Source organism: Camelus dromedarius, chromosome 3 (genome assembly GCF_036321535.1).
Source record: "Camelus dromedarius isolate mCamDro1 chromosome 3, mCamDro1.pat, whole genome shotgun sequence".
Classification (NCBI taxonomy): domain Eukaryota; kingdom Metazoa; phylum Chordata; class Mammalia; order Artiodactyla; family Camelidae; genus Camelus; species Camelus dromedarius.
The window spans coordinates 96,142,850-96,169,283 of record NC_087438.1 but is presented as its reverse complement, the minus strand read 5'-3'; the positions used below and the strand labels follow the sequence as shown (position 1 = coordinate 96,169,283).

The 26,434-nt window shown below is 37.2% G+C and overlaps 1 protein-coding gene across 3 annotated transcripts in view; it reads left to right on the top strand.

Annotated features, from left to right (window-relative positions):
• Positions 1 to 26,434, top strand: part of KLHL3 (kelch like family member 3) — a 238,308-nt gene that overhangs the window by 42,831 nt on the left and 169,043 nt on the right. The gene's annotated exons all lie outside the window — the stretch shown is intronic.

Below are 26,434 nucleotides of genomic sequence, written 5' to 3'. Positions count from 1 at the left end.
TTCTAATGCACACTGCAGATAGGAGCCAGAATGAGACAATATTTGGCCATGAACTAGTATCAGTAAAAGTCCATAGCCTTGTACTGATATACTTATTGTTGATTCTTGTCAGACTCAATTAATTAGTCCCTGCAGCTGCTCTAGGAGAGAGCTAAATACATCAAGGTGAGAACTCAAAACACTCAAGGCCAATCTCAGGGGAAATCACTCGATCTCTTCTAGTTTCAGATGTATCTTTGCTAGGTCTTGTCCACATCACTTGGATTTCAGTGTTTTCTCCAAGGGATCAGAGTCCACCAGAGTTGGAAAGGTGGGAAGACCTCTTGGGAACTCAGTTCTAGACCCTGAAGATTTCACCATGTTCCAAGTCACCTGACATGGAGTATAGATTCTTGATGTTGAATTTCTGTTTCTGTTGTTGCTTCAGATATCCTGAGCAGAGTGCCTCTGGTGATCAGAATTACTCTGTGAATCTTATTTGAACTCAAATGGGGGGGGGGATCCATGTAAATCACTACCTTCTTTATATTTATCCCTACCTTCTTTTAGTTTTATAGAATGTTGCCTTTAGCTGGAATAATACTGTCTCAAGCTGATTAAGTGCTTGATATTCAACAAAACGCTTTCACTCATTTATCTTATGACCTTCAGAACAAATATCTAAGGAAAGCAGATGTTCTTATCCCCTTGTTAACTACTAGACTCAGAAAGACCAAAAGAATCAGACGTTGGCAATGACTGGTGTTAAGACCCTGGGAGCTCTTGAAATTTCTTGGTTCTCTCAGCAACGCGCAGTCTGACCGAGGGCCTTCTCCCCAAGTCTGGAAGTTTTTTCTATTTTTATAAAATAATTTATTTAAGTGTTTCTATTAAAAATGCATTTCATTTTAGAAAACTTGGAAAATATGGCGAAGTGAGAGAAAAAATCAACCGCAGACCTGGCACACAAAAACAAATTCCTTGGGTTTCCTTAGGTTTTTGACTGAATTTGTGGACTGGAAGGATAGGTGAAGTAGGTATTCATTTATGCTTATTGTGTGTCCACCCATTTCCCTGCATTTAGCATAATGTACATAATAGATGTTTTAATCCAACTGCCTCCAGGGATCCTTTACAGGTAGGTATTGGCTCTAGACCTTCTGAGCTGAGCTCCAAAAGGTGAGCCAAAAATCCCACTGCCATTTCTGGTAGAGTCCAGCTATTCACTGTTCTCCTTTCGTTACTCTTTTTTTCTCTCCACACAACCTTCTGCCTTTCTTTCTGGCTATTTCAGAACAACCTCTCTTCATCTTTCCTTGCTAGTTGTCATTTTTAGTCTTAAAGTCACCAGCAACGCTTTTGCAAATCTTACTTCTAATTCTTCCTGGATTCCCCAGTGCAGAGTCAAGGGCCAAGTAATGTTGAAGGGAATGAAAGGACTGCTCTTTTTCTGTTCTCCCATGTCCCCAACTTGGCACTTAGAAGGTACATCTGACCCAGAGGAGAGCTGGAAAGTGCAGGGACTTTAGCAGCTTCAGATGTTTGGAGCCTAGATATACTGAGCTCCAGTATCTCTTTGAATCCCCTCCTGCATTTTTCTTAGTGCTTTAATAATAGGCATTAGGTAAGTGTTTATTGGTGAGTGTGTGAGTGAATAAGTGAATAAGTGAATGTTTTTGGTTCTGTGAGTAGAGGTGGAAAGTCACCATACTGACTTCCTATAAATTAAGTGTTGAGATTGTATTCTCTGTCCTGAGCCCCAGGAATTAGGAATATTTGATTTTCCTCATCTGTAGAATCACTATGATATGAGAAAACCCAGCCAACCAGCAGCCTTGGTTTCAAAGGTACTCACAGCCTCCACGTTGTCTGTCTGCTTTTCTTCTCCTGTTGTCCCCACAGAAAGAGCCCCTCGGGGCTGGGTTTGTTTGAGGTAGATCCCTGCTCTCTGGCAAGGAGGGGCATAAACTGGAATGACAGCTGTGAGCAAAGAGGCTAGGGTATCAACTGGAAGGGATGGGGAAGGGTCTCCCTATTCCACTCTGTTTAGTGCAGCCGCAGCCTTCAGTGAACCACGCTTGCGGGAGTGCTCATCCTCCTGACAGAAGACCCAGAAATATGTGACCCCAAGTTGACCACTAATAACTATACATCAAATCTAAAGGAAAATGAGGAGATAAAAGGCAGGGCAGAAGCCAAAGTCTCATGGTGAACAAAGCATTTTTAGCTGGAATGCAAAGAATTTTGGTATTGGCATTTCAGGGAAATTCAAGCTGCCCTTCCTCTCAGTCCAGAAGACAGAAGATAGCTCACAGTTGTTTGGATCAGGATTACAATTTTACTGATTTAAGAAATGCAACATTCATATCAGCATTGGCTTTGGTGGAGGACCTAGGGTTGTAGATCTTTGTGGAGAGGTATGTGGAACAGCCCATTTTTCTTTGAAGCTTAAGACTTCTGTTTTACATCTGTTGGTTGATGTGCTTTTGATTATGCTGGATTGATCAATACACTTAAAATATAGTAAAAAGAATTTAGGTCCAAGAAATAGAGAAACTTCTTGTTATCATGAGTAAGCTGAAAATTTCTGTGACACATATAGACTTCCACTTTGTGTAATAAATTATATGATTAGACAACAAGCTTTGATTGATACCCTACTGTGTGCCTAGAACTAAGAAGCTTGAGAGTGCTTTGGAAAAACTATCAAGAGGAAGAAACAGAAATGTCATACTACATTTTACAGTAAGCTAAGTGTACATTAAGTGCAGTCCATAGTAATGCTTCGTTTCCCTGAGTAAGTCATTGCTTAGTAAGTGGTTCAGCATTACTACAGTACAGTAAACTAAGTGCAGCTGGTCACAACTCCATACATATGGTGTAAAAGTTTCAAAAGCCATTCAACTCAGCCAGTATTTTTTGAGCATCTCATGTAGCCCAACTACTTTATTTTGTTTTGTTTCATAGCTCCAGACTGTTTCTCTGTCTAGTTTCAGTCACTTGTTTAAAAATTAAATGATACTTGTTGGTCATGACAGAAGTTGGGGGAATTCAGTATAATCCTGTTTCCAGTAGTAGTGCAGAAGGCAAATTGTTTTGGAATGATTCATTAGAAATATGGTGTCCCTCATCAAGGGATAACATGTCCCATCAGAAGAGAAGTAATTTGTGTGAGGTAATCACGAGTGCTGATGGCTTAAAGGGCTCTGTTAACTGTAGGAATCTGTGACTCAGCATCTGGCCCCTGGTTTTTACCAGGCTGTCAAAGATCAAGGCAAGCTTCAGGTCATCGAAGCCAACTCCTCCCTAAAAACTTTTTTTAAACAGACAAGGACCTCAAGTCTAAAGAAGAGAAGCCATTTACTAAGTCAGTGAATTACCTTGAATGCTGGAAGAACATCAGGAAAAATTGTGAATTTGAAAAACAAAATGAGTTGGTATCCTTCAGAGTGCTAGGCATTGACTAGTATATCTTCCAAGTTATCTGATTCTGTAATAATCTGTACCTTTCAATGCCTTTGAACTATTTTAAACTTTACAAAGTTGTAAAAAACTCAGGGTAATGCAAATTGTTTGCAGAAGCAAACAAATTTTATTTTGTGGAGGTGCAGTTGATCACCCTGCCCCCCTCCCCTGCAAGAAACTAGTTTTGCATCTATTAACAAATTAATTTCAGTGTTTCTGGCTACCTCTTGAACCAGTTTTTAATATCTTCTTGTTATGTCTTTAATTAATGAGTTAAATAAAACTGTTAAGATGTGTTTGTTTTATTTTTATATGCCAGTCATAATTTTACCTAAAAGAATTATCCTTTAACAGGAAGAAACTAGGCTAAGTAATCACTTGTAAATTTTTCCTCACATTTTTGTATGTTTATAGTCCACATGGATAACATTTTAAAACAAACCTCACTGAGATGAATTTCCTGTCTCATAAAACTAACTTTTCTTTTTTAGAATATTTGTTATAAAACTAACCATTTTAAAGGGAACAATTCACTGGCATTTAGGACATTCACAATGTTGTACAAGCACACATCTATCTAATTCCAAAACATTTCCATCACTCCAAATCAAACTTCTTATCAGTATCTCCCTACTCTTCCCTCCCCATTACTCATGGCAACCACCAGTCTGCATTCCATGTCTATGAATTTATCTATTCTGGATATTTCATATAAATATAATCATATAATATGTGACCTTTTGTATCTGGCTTCTTTTGCTTAGTGTAATATTTTGGAAATCTATTCATGTTGTAGCATTTATCTGTAATATGTTCCTTTTTATGGCTGAATAATATTCCATTGTATGTATATACCATAATTTGTTTGTCTGTCTGTCTTTTGATGGACTTTGAGTTGTTTCTACCTTTTGGCTATTGTGAATGGTATTGCTATGAACATGCACATACATCCAATTTTTAAAGTCCCTGTTTTCAGTTCTTTTGGGTATGTATCAAGGAGTGGAATTGCAACATCATATGGTAATTCTATGTTTAGCTTTTTGAGGAACCAGCAGACTGTTTTCTGCACAGACTGAACTATCTTACATTTCCCCAGCAATGTACGAGGGTTCCAATTTCTCCACATCTTCAACAACCCTTGTTATTTTCCATTTTTAAACTTATAGCCAGCCTACGGGTATATTTGGGTAGTACCTCATTGTGGTTTTGATTTGCATTTCCCTAATGACTGAAGATGTTAAGTATCTCTTCACATGCTTCTTAATCATGTGAAATTTTGAATAGTAACATCGTATTTTGAGTATGATAGGAAGGCTGGCTACTGAAAAGAAATCTTTAACTCCCACTATAATGCAAGTAATTATCCCTTAATTTATGTTTCTTAATTTAAGATTTTATACATTAAGTTTATGAAATGATTCTATAGGGAAAGTTACCTTTTTTGGACATGAACTAGAAAGGATTTTCTCCACCCTCTACATGATGCTCTTTACAAGGTACTTTCATAGACCATGCCTGAACCTTCCACAGTATCAAGCAAGTGCTCTCAAGGAACTCAGAAAAATGTTGCCATGGTGATAGTAGCTATCCTTGTGAAACACTGCTGTGTGAGCTGTTTTATGCCTTAAAATCTTGCTTGGCACCCTCTCTTTGTCAGATTTATTTGCTGATATACTTTTTAAATGTGGATACATAGTACATTTTTAATAATAATAACAACAACTAACATTTGTTGAACATTTATTAGGTACCTGCTAGGTGTTTTATGTAGAGTATATCCTTTAATCTGGGTAGAATATTAGCTCCTAAAGGTAGATTCTTGTTTTTCATGTCCATTGTATCTTCAGCGTATGAGTGCCTGCTACAGAGCAGGTATTCAGTGAGTATCATTGAATGAATTAACACCCCTTTGAGGTAGTTTCTGTGATTTTCTTCATTTTGCAAATGAGGAAGGTGAGGCTAAGAGATGTAAAGCAATTTCCCCAAGATCATACAGATGGGTAGTGGTGGAGCCTAAACTAGAACTCAGGCAACCTACTCCAGAATCTGTACCAAATTGCCTTTTAAGTCACAGTATTCAGAACAGCACTTTCACCTCTTCATTCCGCATTGTACAAGGTGGCCAGGCAGTTTTGTCAAATAATGCAGAAGCAATTAAATTCATTTCATTTCAAGAAAATATTTATTAATGGCCATCAGCGTGCTCAGACATTTGTTGTATGTAATGTTGAGAACAGGGAGTTAAGAAAATGAGATTTTGTTGTGCATCTTGACATTAGCTGGATGACCTTGAACAAATAACATACACTTTCTAGACTTTGGATTCCTCATGTATAAAATGGAAAAGTTGGACTAGTTAAGTGTGCTCCTGCAATAAAATATGATAACTTTAATAAGTGGCACTGATAAGGCCACAGTGAACTTGTTTGCTGGGGATGGGGTGGTGGGGAGTATAAGTGGTTTATGTACTTAACCTTTAGGGGGAATGAAAAAAGAGGAAAGGGCTACAAGATGGTAAGTATATGATGGCAGTGGTAGAGTGTACCATCTAGAAGAGAAAATAAAGCAGCTATCCAAATAACAAGGGAGCCTTAGCTCACCCTTAATTTTAAGAAATGAGATTCATTTCTATTCTAGCCCTTGCCTTTGAGAAGCATAATAGCCTAAGGTTATTTAGTATTTTATAGCTTCTCAATGCTTTCCTTTCCTTTGTGCTCTATAACTTTGCTGAGACGTAGTTTGGGGATGATAGTTGGGAAAACCAAGGGCTTGGCAAAGCTTATATAATTGCCTAGTGATTCTCAACCTTGAGTTTTTGATACCAGGCTGTCTTATACTGGAACTTGAGGAAAACGTGAAATTATTATTTTTTAATGTTGTCGATTTTTCTTTTTTAAATTCACTTGATTAAAAATATATGCTGCATGACACTTTCCCCCTTGGTTTCTAGGAGTAGAGGATATTGCCTAAGAGAACAGGTAATAATAGGGTACCAAAACTTCCCAAACAATGTGTTAACTTTTTCAGGAAAAAGATCTTATAGACAGAACACCCTCTTTAAGGCTCACTTGTTTTATACTTTAAATTGGGTTGAATGATTATATTACTTATTTTGCAAAGTTTAGCCTGTAAGTACACTAAATGCTCATCAGGTGCCTGATGTGTACAAAGCACTAAGTCTAAGAAATTCAGAGATGACCCTTTCCCTCAACCTTGTAAAAGTTAAGAAACCTATACAACGAGCCACAGTATATGATATAATATTATGAGTGCCTGATGCTAAATCTAAAGTGTCACAGGAAATCAAGAAGATACCTCTTTAAACTACAGTGGTTGAGAAAAGCTTTTTGGAAGGGAAGGTACTGGAGCCAAGTCTTGAAGGATGTATATATTAAGATAAGACAGAGAGAGAGAGAGAGAGATCAACAGGTAGAGGGAATAGTATGAACATAAGCTTAGGAGGAAGAATATTCAGAGTGTATTTGATAGTTTATGGCAGAGGAGGAAAGTTAAAAAAGATGTGTAGTGCGAAATAGGGAGAAGAAATGAATGGAAGTTGTGAACAAGTTTGTACTCCCTGACAAAAAATTGTTAGAAAGATTCTTCCAACGTTTGATTCTTTGCATACCTTCCAGTGTTCCTTTCCCATTCCTGCCCCACATCAAATAAAACAAAAGAATAAACAGTTAATTCCTTCATTCAGCAAATATTTACTGAGTACCTGCTCTGTCCCAGGTGCTTTACTAGGAGCGTAAGCTATAAAGATAAACTAGACAGAGTCCTGACCGCAAAGAGCTCACAGTCTGGTAGGAAAGAACAACTCTTGGTTAGAAAAGGGGTACATACAAAGTGCTCATTATGTTTGAAATGGGGCCACCTTGAAAAAGAATGATCTTGGCTGCACTGGGCTAATGGCCTGAGCTCTGTTTTTAGCCCTTGGGAGCAACCTCAGGATGTGTGGCATACCAGAACAACAGCTGCATACTATATTCTGAGAATGATGAAAGTGGCACCTCTGTTTTTCCAGGCCCAGAGCAGTGACTCTGACTGAGAAGGAGAGCTGAGCTGTTTCGCTCCTGGCTTGCACTGTTGGGCACATTGTTGCAAAAAATTTTAGAGGGGAAGTTTCAGATTTTCCTGCCTTTGCCCTAAAGAAAGGAGATATGGAGAAGGAAGGGATAAGGGGGTAATAAACTGTAGAGTCCTTTCATAAAAAATGTATAGAATCTACCTATTAATATTTCTTAGATGCAGCAAGAGAAGGTAATAATAATGATAAACAATATTTATTGAGTGTTCACTTTGTGCCATGCACTATAATGATAGCTTTAACATACAATATTCAATTTAACTCTCACAGTAGTCCTAAAAACTAGCTACTAGTTTCATCATCTTTTACAGATAAGGATACTGAGGCTTAAAAATATTAAGTAACTTTCCCATGTCACATAGCTCATAAATGAATATAATGGAAAGTATATTGGAATGGGTTTTTTATTTCATATTTCATAGAGAAAACTAAAGCCCAGAGAGGAGTGATTCGTCCATAGATACAGAGCAGAATGATGTCAAAGCCAGATTTAGAACTCATATCTCAATTTTATGACTCTTAAAAATTTTAATTCTTTTGTAACAGAAAATTTTAAGTATATATGACTCAGCTTCTTCATTTACCTAATCATGATCAATATTATTTCACCTATACTCCCACTCACCTGCCCTTTATATTAATTTAAAGCAAAAACTAAACATTATATTATTTAATTTGTAAGTATACCAGAATGTTTCTCTGAAAGATGAGTCCTTAAAAATTTTTTTTAATAAAATAAAAATTAAAAAGATGAATCATTTAAAAACATAATCATAACATCATTATCTAAATTTAATAATTTAGATTAACTAAAATTAATAGTAATTCCTTAATACCATCAGTTATCCTGTCTGAGTTCAAATTTCCAGTTGTCTCATAAGTGTCATAATTATTTCTTACAGTTTGTTTGCTTGAATCAGGATCCAGATAAGGTCTACCATTACAACAGATACATCTTTTTTTTTTAATTGATGTATAGTTGATTTACAGTGTTGTGTTAGTTTCAGGTACAACAATGTGATATGTATATATATGTATGTATATTCTTTTTCAGATTCTTTTCCATTATAAATTATTACAGATATCGAATATAATTCCCTGTGCTATAGAGTAGATCCTTGTTGTTTATCTATTTTATTTACAGTAATGTGTATCTGTTAATCCCAAACTCCTAATTTTTCCCCTTTGGTAACCATAAGTTTGTTTTCTATGACTGTGAGTCTATTTCTGTTTGTAAATAAGGTCATTTGTATCATTTTTTTAGATTTCACATGTAAGTGATACCATGTGATACTTGTCTTTCTCTGTCTGACTTACTTCACTTAGCATGATAATCTCTAGGTATAATCTCTAGGTTCATCCACATTGCTGCAAGTGGCATTATTTCATTCTCTTTTAAGGCTGAGTAATATTCCATTGAATGTATATAACATATCTTCTTAAACCAATCATCTGCTGATGGGCACTTGGGTTGTTTCCGTGTTTGGCTATTGTAAATAGTGCTGCTATGAATATTGGAGTGCATGTATTTTTTTGAATTAGAGTTTTTGTCTTTTCCAGATATATACTCAGGAGTGGAATTACTGAATCATGTGGTAACTCTATTTTTAGTTTTTAAAGAAACTTCCATGCTCTTCTCCATAATGGCTGCACCAATTTACATTCCCACCAACAGTGTAGAAGGGTTGCCTTTTCTCCAGATCCTCTCCAGCATTTATCATTTGTAGACTTTTTGATGATGGCCATTCAGACTGGTGTTAGGTGATACCTCATTGTAGTTTTGATTTGCATTTCTCTAATAATTAGTGATGTTGAGCATCATTTCATGTGTCTATTGGCCATCTGTGTATCTTCTTTGGAGAAAAGTCTGTTTAGGTCTTCTGTCCATTTTCCGATTGAATTTTTTTTTTATATTGAGCTGTATAAGCTGTTTGTATATTTTGAAAATTAAGCTCTTGTCAGTCTCATCATTTGCAAATATTTTCTTCTATTCCATAGGTTGTCTTTTTGTTTTGTTAATGGTTTCCTTTGTTGTGCAAAAGCTTTTAAGTTTAATTAGGTCTCATTTATTTATTTTTGCTTTTATTTCCATTACTCTAGAAGATGGATCCAAAACGACATTGCTGTGATTTATGTCAAAGAGTGTTCTGTCTATATTTTCCTCTAGGAGTTTTATAATATTCGGTCTTACATTTAGGTCTTTAATCCATTTTGAGTTTATTTCTATATATGGTGTTAAAGAATGTAGCTTTTATATGCAGCTGTCCAGTTTCCCAGCACCACTTATTGAAGAGACTGTTTTTTATCCATTGTATATTCTTGCCTCCTTTGTCATAGATTAATTGAGCTTAGGTGCATGGCTTTATTTCTGGGCTTTCTATCTTGTCCCATTAATCTGTGAGTATGTTTTTGTGCCAGTACCATACTTTTTTGATTACTGTAGCTTTGTAGTATAGTCTGAACTCATGGAATACAATTCCTCCTGCTCTGTTCTGCTTTCTCAAGGTTATTTTGGCTATTTGGAGTCTTTCGTGCTTCCATACAAATTTTAAGATTATTTGTTGTAGCCTTGTGAAAAGTGCCATTTGAGAAGGATTGTATTAAATCTGTGGATTGCCTTGGGTAGTATGATCATTTTAATAATATTAATTTTTCCAGTCCAAGGACACAGTATATCTTTCTGTTTGTATCATCTTCAATTTCTTTCATCAGCACCCTATAGTTTTCAGAGTACAGGTCTTTTGCATCCTTACATGGGTTTATTCCTAGGTACTTTATTCTTTTTCATGCAATGGTAGATATATGTTTTAAGTCTCTTTTAACCTATAGCTTTCCCTCCATGTTTTAAATTTCTTGTAATTTAAATTATTGAAAAATTTAGTTGTTTATCTTCTAATGTTTACTGCAATTTTTATTTTGTTGGTCATTTAATCCCTTTGGTGCAGGTTAATATGTTCTTCTGCCTTATATATTTCCTGTAAATTGGTAGTTGGATTTAGAGGCTTGATCAGATTCAGGTTTGATATATACTATTTTTTTTTTTTGTGAAATTACTTTATAGATGACATTGTATCTTCAGGAGGCACATAATGTCTAGTTACCTCTTTTTTTGTGATGCTTAATGCCTAGATACATTAGTTTATTGGGGGTTGCAAGGCCTTCTATTTTTATCAATGTGATGAGTATCAAGAAGAAAATTCACCCCCTTACCTTAAACAACTAAAAAATTCAACGATGTACAGAAAAGAACAGTTTTCAGACATTGGACAATAGACATTACAGGACTGCAATCTATAAAGGAAAGGAAATGACATAATGTCTGGGATCCAATGAAAAATTACTGGACATTCGAAGAAATATAATCATACAGCTATAACATAAAATTTAATTAATAGAAACAGAATACTGAAATGAGAGCTCATAGAATTAGTAGGCAAAGATATTAAAACGTATGTTATAAATATACTTCATTATTCAAGAGCTAAAGGAAGACATGAGCATAACAGGGAGAGAAAATGGAAGATATAAAAGACCCAGACCCAAACCTAGAGATAAAAAATGCAACATTTGAGAAGAAAAGTACATTGCATGGTATTAACAGCAGATAAGACACAGTAGAAGAAAAGATTAGACACTTGAAAACATAACAGTAGAAACTATCCAAAGTAAAGCACAGGAATGCCTATAGTGGTGGAAGGTTTAGGCATTGGGCTTTACAATTCCACATCAAAGAAAGTATGGTTGCCTTGGAGTAACTGGAAACTAGGATTAATTTTAGGCCATTTCTGTGTGCCAATTGATAAATTGTATAACCCCAGCATTGCTCCTCACGTTTCAGTGAGCATGACATCATTATGGGACAAGACAGTTGGGCTTCCCACCAAAACTTGTAAGAAGATTTTGTCTGAACCACAAATATGAGCTCTAACCATGTGCCCCTTAGTTCTTTCTGATTCCTGGATGTTGTGGCTACCTTGCCTAAGATCCATTTAGTATTCAGCGTTTAGCTATAAATAAGTCTTGAACTCTGATGGTTGGCTGGATTTGAGGAGCAGAGGGAGGGAGAACAGCTGGAGAGGCTAGGATGTTAACCAAGAATGTGCAAACCAGGAAGGAAGGCAGGAATCCAGGCTTATTTGAATGTGTGTTTCTGTAGACATGCAGCCTGATTGTAATCTGTGGCCAGTTGTGTCTGCAGGAGAAATTGAATTTTCCTCTTCCTAGGCCTCCCTCTCTCAAATTCCTAGGCATAGATCATACCTAAACCTGTTTCATCCAGCCCGTACATAGTAGTGAATGAATCTCCTCATTTAAAGTCAGGAGATGAGTTCAAGTCCTGACTGCCAATTACTGTGACTATAGGTAAATCATACAGTCTGTCTGGTAAAATGGAGTTATACCTCCTTCCTGTCACTCCACATAGTTGCTGGGAGAATGAACTGAGGTGATAGGCTTGAAAGTGTTTTGTGAATTATCAAGCTCTGTGTAATTTTAAGGAAGGAGGAAGATGTGATTTCTTGAGGGGATTTTACACTAAGCTGTCCAGTGTGCCACAAGGTGGCAGCAGGAGCCTATCTTTACTCCTGTCTTTTAGCACAGGGTCAAAAATAGGAAAGGGATTTGGATGCTGCTTTATTCTGCAAAGGTGAAGAAGAGAATTTATTCCTTTACCACTGCCTACATTTCTCACTCAATCAAATCCTTTAAGTCTATATTAAATGATTTCTCAAAGGATTTGCATTCTTAAATCAGAATCCCAGGGCACTTCCCCTTGTTAAAGTAAAATGAGCCCTGGCAGGTTTCAGTTAATGGTTGCAAATCTGTTCTAGGCTTTGAGCTTTCATACAACTGTTGTCTGCCCTGGAATTGCACCACTATAGACTCCAAACTCATTTTCATTTTCATTCTTGAATCAGAGCTCTAGTGGACCTGGAAAACCAGCTAATCCAATTCTTCATCTTGCAGAAGTGGAAAGTGAGGCACAAAGAAGGGAAATAAATTGTCCTAGATGAAACAGTTCATTCAAGAGTTAAGATTTCAATCTAGGTTTCTTCCTGTGAGTTCATTTTCTTTGCAGATGTGAATATTTTCCAGATGTGTTGGGAGGTTTGAAGCAGCTTTTGTTTCTCCCAAGTGGTGAGAATTTTGAGGGCTTTCTGAGGCCGAGGGAAATAGGAGACCACTTTGTAGCATCCATTTGAAAAATCTTTTGAAGAAGAGTTGCCAGAAGCATCTGTTTAAGAATCCCCAAGAATCTGAAAAGTAGGCCCTAGAAATTCTCAGGTATGCATGCTTGAAGGACTGCAACACATAATGCCTTGGGAGAGATGAAGAATTATTTCAAAGGATGCATTTCAGTATATGGGCTTTCATGTTAGTCTTGCCTTTCCAATTATATTCTTCTCAGAGACGCATGTTGAAATGAGACTATTCTCAGTGTACCATGGCTTATGGCAAAAGACGGCAAGAATGAGGGAAGCCAACCTTTTGAACATTTGCTACCTATACAGGGCATTCATTCTCTGTGCACAGAAAATTCACATAAAGGTGGCAGACTGGTAGAATAAAAGAATGTGGATTGAGAGTCTAACAGATATTGGGTCACAGCCTGTCCCAGTTACTTGCCTTTGTAGGCAATTTTCGTAAGTCTCAGTTTTCTTATCTGTAAAATGGATACCATAATATCTGCCTTGGTAGTTATAACCTTGGACAAGTTATTTAACCTCTGTGTACTTTGATTATATTGTCTGTAACATGAGAATAATAGTAAGATGAAAAATCCTACTTTATAGGTTTTATAATAATAAACTATTACCTAGAACTACACATGACACATAATCAGCAGTTGGAAAGTATTAGCTATTGTTGTTATTATTTTTAAACTACCACCATAGAGGGTTGTTGTGAGGATTAAATAAGACATTGCATGTAAAGTTTTTAAAGAGAATCAGCACTCAATAAAATGGTATTTATTTTCATATGTAATTAATAACCAGAGTAGTGTAAACAGTATTCACAGTAAATAAACCTGCTAACTTATGTTCTAGGAACAGAAGTATTATTTTTTCATTTGTTTTATGTTTATTCTTACTGTATCATTTGAGAGTAATTCTTGGTTTTTCGAATTGTAGATTCATCTTCTTTGTGTTAATCTAAAGGCAGTAATAATGATTAACATTTATTGAGCCCTTACTATGTGCCAGACCCTTTATGTATATTGTCTTGGAAGGATTCAGTAACTTGCTTATGTCCATGTAGCTCACAAGTGATAGAACTAGGATTTGAACCCAGGCAATCTGATTCCAGAGTCTGCTTTCTTGACTATTTACTATTCTGTCTGCCTTAAAAAATGTTTACTATAGGAGAACTCCATTTTGTAACAGTAGAATTGTAATATTCTAGAACCAAAAAGTATTTAAAAATTTGTCGTGGATTTATAACATATATCAGGCATACTAAAAACGTTCATAACCTTTAACCTGACAGATCTACTTTTAGGAATCTATCCTAAGGAAATAATCCCAAAACAGTTTTATCACAGTGTCATTTCATCACAGTGTCATTTATAATATGGAAAACTTTAAAGCAATCTAAACATTTAACCATAGAAATGATTAGTAAAATATTCGTATCTACTTGATGAATTATTAGGCAGCTGTTTGTAATTGTAAACAGTGGTTCTGTTTGGAACTTTGTAAGAAAACAGATGCTGAATGTGAATTCATAAGAAGATAAATAAATAGTAAATATTTTCTTTTTTCTTCTTATATACTAATTTTTAAATTCCTCAAGATTAATAGGACAAAGAGATTCTCAATTCTGTTATATGTTAGGATTTAAGGAATTTGGGTAATTTCTAAAGTTTGAATCTTCTCTAGCTGATAGTCTCTAGGTAGTCTTTTTCTTTACTCAGCAAGTAGATCTGGCCCCATACTGGATACTCAGGGAGAGCCAAGAGATATAAAGTCCAGATGGTGTGTGAGGTGCTTCAGTTTTGTTAGGGACTGGCTGGCAGCCTGGAAGCAGAGTACTAAATGAAGAATTAGAGGAGGGTTGGGCAGGAGGAATAGGTGACTTTGTGTACAGGTGTGGAGGAGCCCAAGGACTGGAGGCACAATGTGAGTCAGGGCTGCTGAGAAGAGGCTCTTTTGGGGAGCTGAGTCTTGGGCTAGACTTTAAAGGTAATTATGGATCAAAACTGGTTGATTTTCAGACCAGAAGAAGAGCATCATGGGCAAAGGCCCAGAGACTGCAGTGACCATATGTTGTGGACAAAATAAATGATTGTCTTAACTAAAGTGGAAGGGCTGCCTTGGGAAGATCAAGCATTTAAAAATATGAGATCTTTAAAAAGCATGTTGTGGCTGATCATCTTGTCCAGACTTTCTGACCCAGACTCAAGGCCAGTGAATTTTATTTTCAGTTATCTTCTTCTTGACCACTTTTAGGAGTGTGTGTTTGGGATGTGTGCTGGGCCAAGAAGGTAAGACTCAGAACCAAAAATATAACTTAGGATGGGAAGAAGCCTTTACATTGTAATGGGAAGAAGTTATAACGAAATGCTTTTTATAAATTAATAAGTGCTTCTATGAGCACCAAAGTAGGGATCACCTGGAGCAAACAGACATTCATGAGAAGAGTCAAAGCTTAAGGGCTAACTAACAAACTTGTCATCCCCAGAATTTTAGAAAGTGAAAAATGGTTGAATGATAATCAGATAATGATAGAATGATAATCATTTTAATTTAGAAAATGAAGAATGATAATCAGAAGGTATTGTAAAGCCCTTCAAGATCCTTTGTAAAGTCTGTAGGCTGACCCATCTGATTCAAGATACCAATAACCCCAGATCCATTTTAGAGACTTCTGGTGTCCACCCATATTTGATTCTCTTCTTCAGGGAACACTGGAAGGTTATATTTCCCCATCCCTTGCCTTTGGATAGTGACATATGAATAGTTCTGGCCAATGGGCTATGAGTGGAAGTGATATGCATGTCACTTTTAGGCTAGGTTATTTAAATGCTGGTATGAGACTCTTCATCTCTCCCTGTCCTTGCTTTAGTAACTGAAAAGGTCATGTATTCCAGATGGTATAACTGCAGCTGTGGAACTCAATATCTTGGGTCCCTGAATGATTATATGGAACAGAAGTTCCCCACCCCCAGTCTCAGGCCCTGACCTGAGAGATTTGGTGGTGTTTGTTACCATAGCATATACAAGCCTGTCCTGACACATACATTCATCCTGTGCATTTCTCTCCTTATTCTTCTGTCCTTTCTTGGGACTTAGAAGAAGCTTGTATTCAGCCTTAGGGATTAGGGGGAAAGAGTTGTAGAGGTATGTTGCAGAGGGAGGGGTGAGGGAGAACGAGGAAGAAAGGATAAATGGATAGATCTGTAAAATTTGTTCATCTCTGTGGCTGTTATGCTATCTGCACAGGTTTTCCCATGTCCCTTGGCCTTTCTGCAGAAACCTTCCTCTGAGAAGGCTGTAAGTGGTGACTGAGCAGAAATAAAACTGAGCTGGAAGCTTTGACAGTTAAATCCATGGTCAGCTATAGAGGCTGAATTTCCAGTGGCTCTGACCCTGGTTGTTCACAGAATTTCTTTGAAGACTGACTATGGAGGAATAAATCAACTCATCCAGCTCCATTTCATGTGAAGTTTCTGTGTGAATTTGAGACTCCTCAGTCATTACTCACTAAAGTCAGCTCAGATAGAGAATAAATATTGTTATAATGCATTTATTCCAAAAATATTTCCCAACAGAAGTCAGGAGCCAGCCTGCTCAATTTAGTTCTGCCACTGACTAGCTTTATGGTAGATAGCAAGTCACTTTCCCTCTCTGAGCTTCAGTCCTTCCTATGAATGGTTCCAGCACTGACATTCTGAAGTTCTGAGATGAGAGAGTATAGAAGAATGTTTCCAGTTTGGGGGTTGAGGATTCAAGGAGGGAGAGGGGGAAGAGTTAACTCTGATCCACTCTTTACCTTTTGGTTCCTCTCACTGTCAAAGGTTATCCTTGTTTCCTCCCTTCCCACAGAGGATGGTGACAGTGCAATATGTTTATGAAGTTGCTTTAGAGCTTCCTTCCTGGAGGCTTGTAAGTGCCTTGAGAGCCTGGTTATATTCGTCTCTGCCTCTCCTGGGCCTGGCATAGTTTGTGCCACAAAGTAGATGCTTAATAAATGTTTGCTGACTTGAATTGGAGTGAGTACATTGTGTTATTTTTTAAAATGTGTACAGCTTTATTGAAGTATATTAACATACAATAAACTGCACATATTTTTGAATTTTTCAAAGTTTATTAAATGGGTCTTTTAAAAATTGAAGTATAGATTGTTTTTTAACTGAAGTATAGCTTTTAAAAAATTATAATGTGTTAATTTCTAGTGTACAGCATAGTGATTTGGTTATACACACACATATATATTCCTTTTCTTTAGAGGCCATTACAAGATATTAAATATAGTTCACTGTGCTGTACAGTAGGACCTTGTTGTTTATCTATTTTATGTATAGTAGTTAGTATCTACAAATCCCGAACTCCCAATGTATCCCTCCCTACCCCCTTTCCCCATGGTAACCATAAGTTTGTTTTCTACGTCTGTGTCTCTGTTTTGTAAATAAGTTCACTTGTGTCTTTTTTTTTTTTTTTTTTTTAGATTCCACATATAAGTAATATCATATGGTATTTTTCTTTCTCTTTCTGGCTTACTTCACTTAGTATGAGAGTCTCCAAGTCCATCCATGTTGGTGCAAATGGCATTATTTTATTGTTTTTTATGGTTGAGTAGTATTCCACTGTATATATACCACATCTTCTTTATCCAGTCATCTGTCAATGGACATTTAGATTACTTCCATGTCTTGGCTATTGTATATAGTGCTGCTATGAACATTGGGGTACATTCTTATCAAATTAGAGATTCCTCTGGATATATGCCCCGGCATGGGATTGCTGGATCATACGGTAAGTCTATTTTCAGTTTTTAAAGGAGTCTTCATACTGTTTTCCATATGGCTGTACCAAACTATATTCCCACCAACAGTGTAGGAAGATTCCCTTTTCTCCACACCCTCTCTAGCATTTATTGTTTGAACTACACATATTTAAAGTGTGCAATTTGAGAAGTTTTGTCATGCAATACCCCTGTGAAGCCATTACCACAACAAAGATAATTAACAATCCATCACCCCCCATAGTTTTCTTGTGTTCCCATGTAATACCTCCCCTTTACCATCTATCTTCAAACAACCACTGATTTTCTCTGTCACAATAGTTTAGTTTGTATTCTGTAGAATTTTATATAAATGGCATACAATAGGTACTGTGTTTTTTTTGGTGGGGGTGTAACTTCTTTCACTCACTGTAATTGTTTTGAGATTCATCCTTATTGTAATCTGTATCAATTGTTCATTCTTCTTTATTGCCAAGTAGTAGCCATTATATAGATATACCATGTGTGTTTGTTCATTCACCTGTTGATGGACATTGGATTGTTTTTGGGTTTTGGCTATTACGCATAAAGCTGCTATGAACATTCATGTATGTATCTTTGCATGAACACATCCTTTTATTTCTGGATGAACACCTGGGAGTGAAATGGCTGGATCAAATGTAGTTGTCTATTTAATTTTTACGTGGTTGTTCCATTTTATTTCCCACCGACAGCTTATGAGATTTCAGTTCCTCTACATCCTTGCCAACTCTTGGTATGTGTGAGTCTTTTAAATTTTAGCCATTCTAACAGATGTGCAGTAGGCAATATCATGTGGTTTTCATTAGATTTCCCTGATAACTGATGAGCATGAGCATGTTTTCATGTGCTTATTTGCCCTCTATAGATCTTCTTTGGTGAAATGTCTCTTTAGTTTTGTTGCCCACTTAAAAAATTGAGTTGTTTTCTTGTTATTGGATTTTGAGAGTTCTTTATATATTTTGGGCAGAAAGTCTTACGTGCTTTCCAAATATTTTCTCCCAGTTTGGCCTGCCTTTTCATTCTCTTATCAGTGCCTTTGAAGTGCAGAAGTTTTAAATTTTGATGAAGTCCAGTTTATCAATTTGTTCTTTAAAGGAGCATATTTTTGGTGTTGTGTTTAAGAAATCTTTGTCTAACCCAAATTCACAAAATTTTTCCCTACATTTTCTTCTATAAGTTTTATAACTTAAATTTTACATTTAGGGCTATGCTCCATTTGAGTTTTTATATGAAATGTGGTATGAATCACAGTTCTCCTTTTTTTTGCATATGAATATCCAATTGTTCCAGCTGTTTGTTGAAGAATATTTTATGCATAATTTTTCAGATTAAAAAAAGTCTCTATTAGGCCAGATCTTTGCATTTTACAGATAAGAAAACAGACTTAGAGAATTGAAGTGACTTGCCCAATGCCACATAGCTGGTTAGGGTTAGATGTAGGACTAGAACCCAAGTCTTTGATTTCCAGTCATTAGGTTGTTAGCTGTGTTGTCTTTTTATTTTGCCCTTTCAAGTATGCTGTCCTTGAGTATTATTATTCTGCCTACTTTTTAGAAGAGAGAATTGAGGCCTAAGAGAAGACTATCACTTCAGAGACTATATGTGAAGGCCCCGCACTTCTCAGGCCTCATCCTCTTATTATTCTCCCCTTACTCATTCTGCTTCAGTCTTCCCGCTCTTCCTTGAATCCACCTGGCTTATTGCTGCCTCAGGGCCCTGGCAGCTTGTTCTACCCTCTCCCCAGACTCTCTTCCCTCAGCTGTCTGCGTATTTTACTTCCTTACTTCCTCCAAGTCTTTTCTCAAGTGTCACCTCGGTGAAACCTTCCCAAACTACATGTTTAAAATTGCAAGCCCTTCTTCCATCAATCTGCATCCCCCTTCCCAGTATTCTGTAGTCTCTGTAGTTGGGTTGTGAAGCCAGGCCCTTGGGGTGACAATAGATTTCCTGTGAGAGTGATACCAAGGCCATGACTGAGTGAAGGTAGAAAGTCTTTTTCTACATGATCAGCGTTCAGGAAGGATGCTGGAAGTGTCTTGAAATGGCCTGCTTTTTTTCCCATCATCTTTGGGGAGTTAGATTCCTCCATAGATTTTTAGCCCAACTCTCTGATCTGTGGGCTGAGTCTGACCCATATAAATTTATAGAAGAGCAGCCTCCTCAGGGCTTATCTAGGTGTCAGAAATTTTAATATTGCTACTATTTTTTTCAGTCCCTAACTTGTTACAGGCACCATGTATACATTATCTTCAGTCCTCATAACAGTCCTGCAAGGCAGGAATTATTCTCTCTCTTGCATATAGAGCTCTAGGGTCAGAGATGTTAAAGAAGCTTGCCTCATTTCACATAGCTCGTAAGTGGTAGGGTGAGGAATTAAACCCAGGGTGGGATGACTCAGAACCTGAACATTTTATACTATGCTTTGATAATGTGTTACCACTTTCCTATCCATCTCTCCTCTCCTAGGAATGTCATCAGATACTACTGGAGCATGGGGTGAGTAGGGAAGGCTAGTCCAGTGTCATCTCTACATCTCTTCCAGAAAGGAAGGCAGCAGAAACCCCTATCCGTAGATGTTAGAACTGAGGCACAAAAGGGGGTTTAGTGACATGCTTAGGGCTGCAAAATAAGTCCTTGGAAGACTTGGGATGAGAACCCTAGTGTGGGTTCATCACCAGTTGTGGGTTCTGGCCAGCAGAAGTCCCACCGAGATGGAATGAATAACTCAAGACTCTGTGGAAAAGTCAAGAGAGCGAGAGGGAGTCGGGAGCCAACTCCACGAGCCTCTCAAATCTCTCATATTTATTGAGTACAGTCAAAAGAGGAATGCAGGAATTTAGGGAAGGACAGGGTGGGATCACAGTTAGTACAAAGGCTTTGTTTATTGTTGGTGTTTGGCTCAAGGTCAGAAGACCCTTTTTGGTGAATCATGTTTGTGTTGAGCCTTTCAGCTTATCAGGGCGGAATGTAGGAGAATCAGCTGCTTAACAACTTGGACTCAGGTGGCTGTGCCAGTCTTAGGTTGTCCCCTTAGGGGATCTTACCCGTCATTGGCTAACCAACCTTCTCACCTCTGAGTCTGCAGTTTTTTGTAAGTTGTTTACCATTCCAGCCCAAGGCTGTTTTGGGGATAGAAGACTAACAGCAGGCACACCCAGCCCAGCGTTTATAGCCAGGGGGCCTGGGCCATTGCTAAAACCTCAAGGCAGTTACTAAGCACATCTTCTTTAAGGAAATAAGCGGCTGGGATCTGTTACAATTTGTTAACCCAATCATGGGCTCCCACACCCTAGGACTCCTGGCTTCCAGGAACATTATTTGACAATCCACGTCCCACCAATACCAGAGACAATTTTATTGTAGGTTGGAATGTATAAGCAAGCAGATATTCCTTGTGGCCTCTCAGAAGGATGAGAAAACGTTTGAAATCTGTGAGCTGTTTCCTATGAGGTGCTCTGTGGAGGAATTGAGGTCCCTCCACACAGTAATGTACATCTAGGTCCCACTAAATCATTAACTTAGGAGCCATATTTCAGACTCACTCTACCAAGCTAGATGCCCAGCATTTTTATTGGGCTCCAAAATTAGATTTAACATCTGTTTTTGAGAGCTCCTGGCTGAAGCTCTTCCAGAAGCAATTCTGAAATCCTTGTTTTGTACTTTCTTTCTCAATTCCCTGAAATCATAGAGAGAGGGTGTTTTTTCAAAGGCATGTGAGTAAGGAGGGGCTTTATCTGAAAACTTTCGTAAAGTGTTCCACAGCAGGCATGCTTTAGCACAAGCTAATAATTTATTACGTGATTTAGTACAATCTATCTCTCTCTAGGAGCTCACAGTGCTACTGCTGAAGTTCTTCATCCGCTTGAGGTGCTGAGAACATGCTTGCTCTGTGTAGTAAGATGAATAGGAAGCATTTGGATACCCATTCTCCTGAAAGATTTTCATCTGAACAGACTAGCAGGACCCAGTGTTGTAGAAGACAGAGCTGTTGGTCAGTGCCAGTCAGGGATGCCAGGCTTCAGCTACATCTTTGCAAATTTTCCAGTTTGTATAGTCTGCCAGTGACCATGTATCCTCTTGGTTTCCTGGGAGAGCTAGGGAATTAGATTCTAATGAAAAGGCACAGTCCCACTCTGCCTCTTTCTAAATGCTTAACCAGGTAGTAATTGTCTGGATTACTTAGAGTCCCCCCCCAACCCTGCCCCACCCCACATGAAACAGTGCATTCCTCAAGAGCAGGGACCCAGTCTTTTTCTTTTCTTTATCTCCAATGTCTAGCAGAGAACTGGCAGAGAATTTGATAGTTGAATGATGAATGAAAGATGATCAGATCTGAAGCTAGACACATCAGGGTTTACTACTGTGTGACTACACAACTGTTTAACTGACTGTTTCCTCACTTGTAGACTGGAGTAATATTATTTACCTTCAAGAATGTTTTTTTTTGCTGGGAAAGGATATAGCTCAAGTGATAGAGCACATGCTTAGCATGCCCATGGTCCTGAGTTTAATCCCAGCATCTCCTCTAAAAATAAATAAATCAGTAAATAAACCTAATTATCTCCCCCACCAAAAAAAAAAAAAAAAAAAAAAAGACTAAAAAAAGAATGTTTTTAGGATTGAGTTAATGAGTAGAAAGACAAGATGGCCCTTTGGATACACAGCAGTTAAGAGCATAACCAGCCTCATCTCTGTCTGGCTAAATCCTATCATCCTTTGGATCTTAGTTTTAAAGTTGTTTCTTGAAGGAAGATTCCCTTATCTACTTCCTGTCTCCATTCTCCCAGATAAGGTTAGTTCCTTCTGCTGGGTGTCCTCATAATTTGAATTTTCTCTGCATTTCTCTGTATTTCGCTTGTCACAGTTTACCTTTTTCAAAAAGCATTATCTTTGATAGACTGTAAATTCCAGAAGAGTAGGGCATTATGTCAGTCTTGCTAACTATTGTATTTAATCACGTAGTAGATGCTTGTTAAATATTTATTCAGTTAGTGATGCATTTTAAAGATGAGGAAACTGAAGCTTAGGAAGGATAAGCAATTTGACCAAACTTCAGGGTAGACCCATGTCTCCTGACTTATACCACATCTGCCTCATAGACAGACACTTTGAATTGTTGTTTTTTAAAGCTTTTACCTTTTCTCATCACTTGAAAAAATTATACAAATAATGCATGTTCCTAGTAGACTTTTAGAAAATGCAGATAAGCAAATAGACCAAAAGAAAGGGAGGGGAAGGGAGCCTAGAAGGTAAGATGGAACAAGGAAGAAATTAGTAAAATAGGTCACCCCAGAGTCCTATCGCCTGGGGATAAACACTGTTAACACTTTGGAATATTTCCTTTTAGACATTTTTCTAGGTGAGGCACGTGCATACACACACACACACACACACATTGAAATATTTGTCTTTGTTTTGAAATTGAGAAACTTTGCTGGAAATATAAAGGTGTAACACTTGAATCTTCAGGAGACAACTGTCTGGTGACAGTGTCTTGGAGTCCTGCTGCTGTAAAGAAGCACAAGACATCTTCTAGGATTCCAGGATGAGGAAGATTTCCTCCAAATCCCTAATGCAACGACTTTTGCTTTTAGGTTTTATGGTTCCTTAGTGAGAGAAGAAGAATTTGACTCACTGAAAAAGTCAAAGTTCTGTCCTGCCTTAACCTGGCTTTTCTTCCCATGGAGTCATAATGAGGCCCTCTCTCCTGGAGGCTGATTGCCTTGGAATACTAGCCTTTCATTTCTAAAAGTTGTTTGCTTGAAGAACTTTGTCAACTTAGTTAGTTGGAAGTTAGTAGGACATTTCCTTCCACTCCAAGGACCTGCCCATTTTTTTTTCTTAGTGAGGGGAGTTTATTGTGTTCTGTACAATATCAGCTCTTGTTTTATCACTTTTTGTTAAATCTAATGCCTTGACTGATACTTTTGTTTCCATTCTGAAATAACCACTGCAGTACAATTTGTATGAAATGAAATGCTTATTGAGTTATCAATCAGCCATTTGGACTAAGTGGGGAAAATTTAATTGTTTCTCATTATTTATGGCACTGAAGAATTTGCAGGAATCTAGTTTTGCAAATTAAAGTATATGGGTTTATGAAATTTCTTATGGAAGAAATTCTTTGAAAAACAGTGTATCTACATTAAATCACCTTATTTTATAATGGTGTGTATCAATTGTTTGTTTTGGGTGAACACACAATGGTGATACAGTGAAAATGACTACAAGTTTTTGCCTACTGTAATAAAGTCTGTAGTCACGTTCTAAAGTTATGATCCTCTCCTCTCAGCATGTTTTGCACTAGCATTTTAAATTGTGCCCTACTTATGGGCAAGCCTGCACAGACCTGACTGATTTGCCAGACTGACAGCTGATTACTTTCAAGAAACCGCATTCTGGTTCTTACTGTATGTCATGTCCTCCCTGAGTACCATTAATCTTTAATTACTTAACTCCCAACTCTGATAATTCACAGTCCTTGTCTCACAGAACAGTCTGGCTTACAAAATAAATCCTTTAGTCAATTTAATTTATTTCAATTAATAACAATTGGATGCCTACCATGAGCAAGATAAGTGCTGTGAGGTACACAAAACAAATAATCCATACTCCTTGCCATTAAGCTGCTTAGTATATAAGGAAAAATATGTACTTACATCACCATATTAAAATGCTGCATGGTCCCTTCATAATTAAAATGACCTGTACTTTTATAAAAGATTCATAGTTTTCTTCTTATCTTTCTCAGCTCAGACAACTTTTCAGATTTCTAGACTTGTATGCTCAATTGCAGATACATTTCCATGTAGATGTTTTATAGGGTCTTAAAATCAACATGCCCTTTACCAAACTCCTGATCATCTGCCTTAAAGTTGGTCTTCCTTCAGGGTCCCCTACCCTCAGTGGATCATTTATGTTATTGATTCTCTGTTAGAAATTGTCTGGGGGATCTTTAGAAATGGTCAGAGAGAAAACTTAGGGGACTCATTGCAGGATGTGTTAGTGATTTCTTATTCAGCTCTGTTTCAATAGGCAGACGCATGATTCCCACTAATAGTCATCTTTTCTGGAAACTTTTAAAGATAAGAGATACTACTCTTAATCCAAAATGATTTGAAGTCAGGGAACAGAAGAACATACGTTTGGAGCACTGGCTAGAGGGAACTGTGTTTCCATCGCTCTCTGACAAACATCAAGTTCCAATCTCAGACAGATTCCTAGTAGGGAGAATATAGGCCTGTCTGGCAACTGGGAGAGAGGTAAATGAGAAAATGAGACCTTATTTCATTCACCAAGTGGCTCACTGGTAGACTAGTTGGTGTGCACCTTCCACAAATACTGCAAAAATAGAAAATAAAGTGGACTTTCCTGAAATCTTTGTTTCCTCTCAAAAATGAGTTTTACCTCCACTGGGCACCCACAATGCTGGATTTATATTCTCATTATACTATCTTAAGTAGTTATTTCTAGACCTGTGCTCTCCCAACTATCAGAATGTAAGCCTTACAGGTAAAGGCATGCTTTAAAAACTACATTTAATTCACTATTTTTTTTTGAGGTAAAAATAAACACAAGAGAGATTGTTATTGATAGTTATGTCACTAGTGACTTTTGTTTAATTAAAGCTCAAGAAAAGTTTAGAAGAAAAGACAAAACAGTTTCATAGGAGAAGGAATTAGTTCTTCTGAAGCCAGAAAGAACACTATAATATTTAGTAATAGATTAGAGATTGCTTGTGAATGCTTGGGGTGGGGTGTCAGGGTTAGAGGAGCCGGGGATTATGTGTGTAGGTGAAGGGAGAGGATGGTATCAGAGTTTGTTGAAAGCCCTTTCTTACTTTCAATGGCTTGGTCTGAATCTAGAATCAACATATGTTTACCCTATAAGTAAAAATATCACATTGGATCTTAATTATAGGATTAACCACAATCTGTCAGAAGGTCTAGAAAAGGTTCTAGGGTGATTTGACTGCTTTCTGTGCTCAGAGGCTGCAGCTGTACCTTTAGGATTCTAAACTGACACCATTTGAGGTTGGTTTTTAGGTAAGAGCTTTTATTTGCAGCTAATACTGTGAGACAGTTATATTTTATTTCATTTGGGCGTCCTGCAGTGCTTTTGCTGTTCATTTCCCCCAAATTATATAACAGAATTGAAGTCCTGTAGAGAAGGAAGAGATGGACAGGAGAGAGGAGGAAGAGACAGACAGAGAGAGGTGGGAGAGAGGGAAAAAATTTTTCAGGAGGGGAAAATAGGAGGCTAATGTGAAAAATAACTACACACATTAGAAAAATCACAGGTATTCAGAGAAACATTACCTTTTATTCAAAAGAAAAGAAAATACAGGTACATTTTTAACATACAAATAAGCTGCAGCTCCCATTTAATAGTACATGGGAGATTTATCCAATGAGATAAAGCTAGTCATGATTTAGTAAAAGTCACTGAACAAATGGCTATTTAAACAATAGCTTAGTATCCTTTTTTAAGACAGTCTAGCTGATTCTCCTACGTAAGTGACTCTGTAGTGATGAGGGATATTTTTAAAATATTTAACTCATAAGATACACAAGAGGTTTTAAAAGATCTAGAACTAATTATAATAATGATACTGATGAAGTCCACCAGACCCAATGATTGAGTCATAATACCCCTTACTTAATATACATAAAGAATTAGAGATAAAATATCATTTTGTAATGAAAGTTCTATTTACGTTGGCCATTAATAAGTTAGTTGATGTTATTTCTAGTATTATTGGAGTGCTAAAGAATTTGTGGCACTATTAGAACTGTTAGTGAAGAAAATATACTGTTTTCATGAACTAGAGGATCTGATCCAGGCATGGGAATTAAGTATAATTACAGTACTTAGTTTAAATGTTAGGTTAAAACCATTCCTTCAACTTCCATTCCA